The sequence below is a fragment of the Bactrocera dorsalis genome, chromosome 3 (assembly GCF_023373825.1).
Source record: "Bactrocera dorsalis isolate Fly_Bdor chromosome 3, ASM2337382v1, whole genome shotgun sequence".
NCBI lineage: Eukaryota > Metazoa > Arthropoda > Insecta > Diptera > Tephritidae > Bactrocera > Bactrocera dorsalis.
This window is the reverse complement of record NC_064305.1, coordinates 32332273-32339986: the sequence shown is the minus strand read 5'-3', so window position 1 is coordinate 32339986 and position 7714 is coordinate 32332273.

Here is a 7714-nt window from a genome sequence, read left to right as displayed (position 1 = left end):
TTTTTTTTTTTAATTTTTTTCGATTAAATATAAAAGCGGCTAAGGGCATATTAATTCATTCTTTTCCGGAGTCTAATTTTAGGGTGGTGCCTGCTCCTTCTCTTTGTCATAACAAGAAAGCTTTCTTTGATTGCTGTGATCTCTGCTTGGAAGACACTGCAGTAATCTGCAATTTTAAGGACAGAATTTAAAATCAATTCCATAGGTTTTCGAAAATTCGTTGCATTGGGTAGAATCAGGAACTTATTAAGTTTTATAGAATGCCTCTTGTTACTGGCGACTAATAAGAAGGAAACATTTTTTTTGCAGATTATTAAAGGTGAATATTTACCGCGTTGTGTCCCATAATTTTCCATATTTTTTTAGCGTGAAGAGCACTGCCACCCCGTTATTTAATGGCAGCCGAGAAATTGATAAGCGTAATCTGGGCACGAATTGTTCAATTTTACAGTCTTGCCTCATGGTTAGTTCGCTTTAGTGGGGTTTTGAGGTATTCGTGCTGGGATTTTAAACCTCATAAAGTTGGTTCTGACTTCTGAAATTCTTTAATTTGAGTGAGGCCTTGTTCTCTACCATGAAAACTTACATCCTAGATCCTATATTCAAAGGCTGGATTCCAAAAGACACTAGGGGAGCAGAACTTTACTTCTATCTACACTCAAATGATCTTTGTAATTCTCTTTGTATCCATCTACCAAAATCAGGCAACATTTTTCAAGCGATTCGGATTTGTAATAGCACAGATTCCTCAGAAAAAGATTTGAATCTAAGCTTTCGCCGCATGAATCTTTATTGAAATTTTTAACGGACATTCAACGCATCTCAACAAATGTAATCAAAATTTCTAAAACAATTTAAGAACCGCCTAGATGCATATTAGATGTTAAACAATTAGATCGATGGCGACTGCATAATCGCCAGAAAAGCTCAAGCTTAAATCAAAGTAGTAACATCCAAAAGCTCTTTGGAGTTTAAAGCTCTATTTCAGCAGATGACTCTGAGGCTTTCAATTAATTCGACATACCCTGTCTTTATCCGCGCCGATAAAGATCAAGATATCACCTTAGCATATTCTAGGTGATATTATTTTCGATTAACTGATTAACTGAGAATTACTTTCACCATTTGATTTCTGCACTCTATTATAATTCAATAGTTTAAGATATTTTACGTTTTTGTACCCCCAGACCCCCAGAATGGAACATAAGAGAATCGTGGAACTACTTGCACTTAGCGAAGGTCATCTTCAATCTAGAAGGATCTGGTGATCAATATCTGGGAGCTGTGGATAAAATAAATTACCAGCGTTCACAGCTGTCCAAATGGGATCCTAAATTATCTTTTGTGTGAGAACAGTCATACGACATAATCAATTTCTTAATTTCTTTTAGCAGATAGTCCTAGTGCGAAACTATTTCTAAAAATCCAAAACCAATCCAATATAAGCGAAGTCTAAATGAAAACTCTTGCTAAAAAAAAAATTACAAAAACATATCTTCACAGCAAAATCGGCTTTGGAAACGTTTTCATTTTGTTCGCTTTTGCTTATTGCTGTAAAAATAAAGGCTTCAAATTAAGCATTAACAATTACACTGGTAAACACTGTTTTTGTCACATGAACTTTGTTGTGATTTTTATTTATGTTGGTGTACTGTTATGTATAGTTTTGCTTCTATCATATCCACTTTTCTTGTGACAGCTACATATTCAAGTGGCATTATACGTTTCTTAGGAATCAAGACAAATCCTGTATTATTATTGTAATAACGTTCCTTGGTTATACGAAATTTTGCTGTTTTATTTGTGAATGGGACAGTAGAGACAGAAAAAGTCACTATACAAAGAAAGTGTGGCCCAAGCGTAAATCACTAACTCCATAAAATGTCAAAAATTATTCTCTAGTGAATCCTGGTGACATATTTTTACCACCGCTGCACATAAAGCTTGGCCTGATAAAAAAGTTTGTAAAAGCTATGCCTAAAGATGGAGATGGATTTTTATATCTGAAAGAGAAATTCCCAAAACTCAGCGAGGCGAAAATCAAAGAGGGAATATTTGTAGGCCAACAAATACGGCAATTGATGAAGGATAAGAGCTTTGAAGAAAAACTGAATGATCAGGAAAAACTCGCCTGGAAAATTTTCTAGGTAACCATAAAGCTGAAAATTACAAAAATTTAATGAATGAACTTTGGGGTATAATATGTCCTTGAAAATACATATGCTGAACTCTCATCTGAATTTCTTCCCGGAAAATTTAGGTTCTGTGAGTAACGAACAAGGTGAGAGGTTCCATCAAGACATTTCCTTAATGGAGAGGCGTTATCATGAGAAATGGAGGAATGCTAGGAGACTATTGTTGGAGACTTTAAAGGGACCTAAAGGAGGTCAAATATTCAAGAAAATCATAAGTATATATTAGATATTAGGAAATAATTCTGTAAGTGCGGCTGAATTTAGTACTTTTTACGAAAATGCAATATATGTTTTGATGTCACAAGAAACCATGATGTGTATTTATTATTTGGTTGCTCTAGTATATTCAAAATTTGATATAAATTTTCAAGTGACAAAAAAAAATTACAAAATTTGTTGATCAGTGGTAGATCATAAATAGTTGGTAAACCGTGGTAGATATCTTAATGAAATGTAGTTCTGTAATCAAAAGTCAAAAGTCTGGGGATGAAATATCTCTAAGGCTATGTTTATGACCGAGCGGATTGGCGTTGCGCGATGCGATGAAAATCGCTACTAGCGATCAAATACATAAATCCATACGGAGGTGTTTATCGTGCAGCGATTCAGCGAAAATGGAGCGACTCCTAGCGACGAAAATTAGCGATCAAAATTTTTGATTCAGTTGAGCGAATCGCGTTAAACACGATGGACAAATTTATTGAAAAAGTGCGAAATAAAGAATGTTTGTGGAATATGCGTCATCCAGATTATCATACTTAATAGAAACAAAATCAGAAAAGCTTGGGAAGAAGTAGAAAAAGAATGCGGTTTGGAAGGTAAGTAATAGTATTATTTTATTTTTATGTAATAAACAACCTATACTTAAGTGAATATAACATTTTTTTGAACAAAATATTCCTTAAAATTGTTTCGTATAGTCGTAGCAGCTTCAGAGCTTCTGTTATACTGCCTCTGCCTATTCATATTTATGGGAATAGTTTGCTAAACTTGCATTAAGGTTTGCATACGAACTCCCTCTTTATCAATTATAATGTTGTGTATCAAACAAATAGTTCTGCACCAAAAATATCAGTTTCGATTGATTTGGTTAGTAAACGCCATTTGTTTGTAATAATACCAAAAGCACATTCAATGGATTTTCTGGATTTAGATAGCATTGTGTTGAATAGTTCAGAGTCATTGTTCAAATTTGTTTTAGAATATGGGCGCAATAAATATTTTCTGAGTGGATATGCTTCATCCCCAAGCATTACGAATGGTGCTGCAATTTCTTTGCCTGGTAGATTCCGCTCTTCTGGAATTTCATATTCTCCAGTTTCTATAAGCTTATGTATTGTTGAAGCTTCAAAAATGCCACCATCACTCTGTTTGCCATATGCTTCAACTTCAATGGCAGTAAACTTGTAGTCAGCAGAGGCAACGCCTTGTAAAACGATGGAAAAAAAGTGTTTGTAGTTGAAAAACATGCTGCCAGAATGCGGTGGCCTTTTGCAACGAATATTTTTGCCGTCGATACTTCCCAAGCAATTCGGAAATCCCCATTTGGAGTAAAATTCGTCTGCTATTTTTATCAATTCTTCATTTGTTTTGCGATTCAAATATTTGGGAACCAGAGACGTCCAAAGGGCGGCACATACTTCTCTAGTAATTTTGGCCACTGTAGCAATTCCTATGCGATAAGAAAAAGCCAAAGATCGGAATGAATTTCCCGTTGCTAACAACCTGAAAATAAATTTAAACGAAATTATTTTTTTACATGTGTATCAGCTGGCTCTGGTGCAAAGAAATGGAAAAACTTGAAAGACACCTATCGTAGAGAACTTCGTAAGGAAACTGTGGTGGCTTCAGGCAGCGCTGCAATGCCGCATTCAAAATGGACACATTTTAAGGATATGTGTTTTTTACAAGATATTATGGAATCGCGCTCCATGTCAGGTAACTTGATCAATGAAACATGTTGTGATGAATTGGTGGAACTTGATGATGAAAATAAATTGGAAACTCCTGAATCCATAAAATTGATGCAGCCTACACCCAAAAAATTTAAGAAAACACTTACAGAAAGCGCAGCGTTTTTGCAGTTTAAGGAAAAGAAGCTTAAGCTTCTAGAAAAAAGTAACGATGACGAGGATGATGATTACCATTTTCTTATGAGTTTCAAAAAGTACATGAAAAATATGGGTGAAGAAAAAAAATAAAATTTCGCATAAAAATGCAGGAGGTTCTGTACGATATTATGTACGGCAGAGATAATCAGGAATCGGCTACGCCAGTTTCTTTTATTAGTTATGTGACTAGCAGCCCAAATATTGAAACGCAGCATTCAAGCAGCTTCATTTTTCCAAATGCGCAAAATTTTAATTAAGCTACTTAATATTAATGTGTGTAATATTATATTAAATACATACTTACATATGTAAGTGAACAAGTATAAATATTGAAATTGAATAAAAATTTATGGAATCTTCTTCTTTACTGGCGTAGACACCGCTTACGCGATTATAGCCGAGTCAACAACAGCACGCCAGTCGTTTCTTCTCTTCGCTACGAGGCCAGGTCCTTCTCCACTTGGCCCTTCCACCGGAGTGGAGGTCTTCCTCTTCCTCTGCTTCCCGCGGCGGGTACTGCGTCGAATACTTTCAGAGCTGGAGTGTTTTCATCCATCCAGACAACATGACCTAGCCAGCGTAGCCGCTGTCTTTTAATTCGCTGAACTATGTCAATGTCGTCGTATATCTCGTACAGCTCATCGTTCCATCGAATGCAATATTCGTCGTGGCCAACGCGCAAAGGACCATAAATCTTCCGCAGAATTTTTCTCTCGAAAACTCGCAACGTCAACTCATCGGTTGTTGTCATCGTCCAAGCCTCTGCACCATATAGCAGGACGGGAATTATGAGCAACTTATAGAGTTTGGTTTTTGTTCGTCGAGAGAGGACGTTACTTTTCAATTGCCTACTCAGTCCGAAGTAGCACCTGTTGGCAAGAGTAATCCTGCGTTGGATTTCTAGGCTGACATTGTTGGTGGTGTTTGCGCTGGTTCCAAGGTAGACGAAATTATCTACAACTTCAAAGTTATGACTGTCAACAGTGACGTGAGAGCCAAGTCGCGAGTGCGACGACTGTTTGTTTGATGACAGGAGATATTTCGTCTTGCCCTCGTTCACTGCCAGACCCATTTGCGTTGCTTCCTTGTTCAGTCTGGAGAAAGCAGAACTAACGGCGCGGGTGTTGAGACCGATGATATCAATATCATCGGCATACGCCAGCAGCTGTACACTCTTATAAAAGATTGTACCTGCCCGGTTCAGTTCTGCAGCTCTAATAATTTTCTCCAGCAGCAGATTGAAGAAGTCGCACGATAGGGAGTCGCTTTGTCTGAAACCTCGTTTGGTATCGAACGGCTCGGAGAGGTCCTTCCCGATCCTGACGGAGCTTTTCGTGTTGCTCAACGTCAGTTTACACGCCGTATAAGTTTTGCGGGGATACCAAATTCAGACATCGCGGCATAAAGGCAGCTCCTTTTCGTGCTGTCGAAAGCAGCTTTGAAATCGACGAATAGGTGGTGAGTGTCGATTCTCCTTTCACGGGTCTTTTCCAAGATTTGGCGCACTGTGAATATCTGGTTGGTTGCTGATTTGCCAGGTCTAAAGCCAAACTGATAACGTCCAATCAGTTTGTTGGCGGTGGGCTTTAATCTTTCACACAATACGCTCGATAGAACCTTGTACGCGATGTTGAGGAGGCTTATCCCACGGTAGTTGGCGCAGATTGTGGGGTCTCCTTTTTTATGGATTGGGCATAGCACACTTAAATTCCAATCGTTGGGCATGCTTTCATCCGACCATATTTTGCAAAGAAGCTGATGCATGCTCCTTATCAGTTCTTCGCCGCCGTGTTTGAATAGCTCGGCCGGCAATCCGTCGGCCCCTGCCGCTTTGTTGTTCTTCAGGCGGGCAACTGCTATTCGAACTTCTTCATGGTTGGGCAATGGAAGGTCTGCTCCATCGTCATCGATTGGGGAATCGGGTTCGTCTTCTCCTGGTGTTATGTGTTCACTGCCATTCAGCAGACTGGAGAAGTGTTCCCTCCATAGTCTAAGTATGCTCTGGGCATCGGTGGCTAGATCACCTTTGGGGGTTCTACAGGAGTATGCTCCGGTCTTGAAACTTTCTGTAAGCCGACGCATCTTTTCGTAGAAATTTCGAGCATTTCCCCTGTCGGCCAGCTTATCAAGCTGTTCGTACTCACGCATTTCGGCCTCTTTCTTCTTCTGTCTGCAAATGCGTCTCGCTTCCCTCTTCAACTCTCGGTATCTATCCCATCCCGCACGTGTTGTGGTCGATCGTAACGTTGCGAGGTAGGCAGCCTGTTTTCTCTCCGCTGCGACACGGCACTCCTCATCGTACCAGCTGTTCTTTTGCACTTTCCGAAAACCAATGGTTTCGGTTGCAGCTGTACGTAAGGAGTTTGAAATGCCGTCCCACAGTTCCCTTATACCGAGTTGTTGACGAGTGCTCTCAAAGAGCAGGAGTGCAAGCGGAGTGGAAAATCTTTCGGCTGTCTGTTGTGATTGCAGCTTCTCGACGTCGAAACTTCCTTGTGTTTGTTGGCGTGCGTTTTTTGCTGCACAGAGGCGAGTGCGAATTTTGGCTGCAACAATATAGTGGTCCGAGTCGATGTTAGGACCTCGGAGCGCACGCACATCTAAAACACTGGAGACGTGTCTTCCGTCTATCACAACATGATCGATCTGGTTGGTGGTTTTTCGATCCGGAGACAGCCAGGTAGCTTGATGTATCTTCTTATGCTGGAATCTAGTACAACAGATAACCATATTTCGAGCCCCGGCGAAGTCGATCAGCCTCAACCCATTTGGGGATGTTTCCTCGTGGAGGCTGAATTTACCGACCGTAGTGCCAAAGATACCTTCTTTGCCCACCCTGGCGTTGAAGTCGCCAAGCACGATTACGAATGGAATACATAATGGAATGGATACATAATATTGTATATTACTTACCTTATGGTCAGTGCGAGCCTTTCTACAGCATCAATTGGTGTTTTCTGATTTCTAGTATTTTTTTCTATATGTTTGGATATATTATTCAAGATATAATTAAACGTGTCAATTCTCATTCGGTAATACTCCATAAATTACTCAGAATATTGTAGAAAGCGGGTGTGTAAATGATGGTACTCTCCATGGTTTTGGCGTTCTTTGCAAATTGGATGCACTTGGAATCTTTTCTGTTTACAAAATCTTAAAATCTGCTGACGCACTAAAAAACTACTTTCTGTAAGCAAAATTTTACGAACACGTGCATACATGTCTTTTTTAATGAAAAGTAAAAGAAACTACGAACGGATTTGACGTTATAAATTTTCAATCGCTTCTGATTTCGCTGTACTGTTGACACTCAATCGCTAGCGACTACGATGGCGAATCCGCTCGGTCATAAACGTAGCCTAAGAAGTGGAGTAAAATTGCGAATTCTGATGCTATATTCAACAGGCC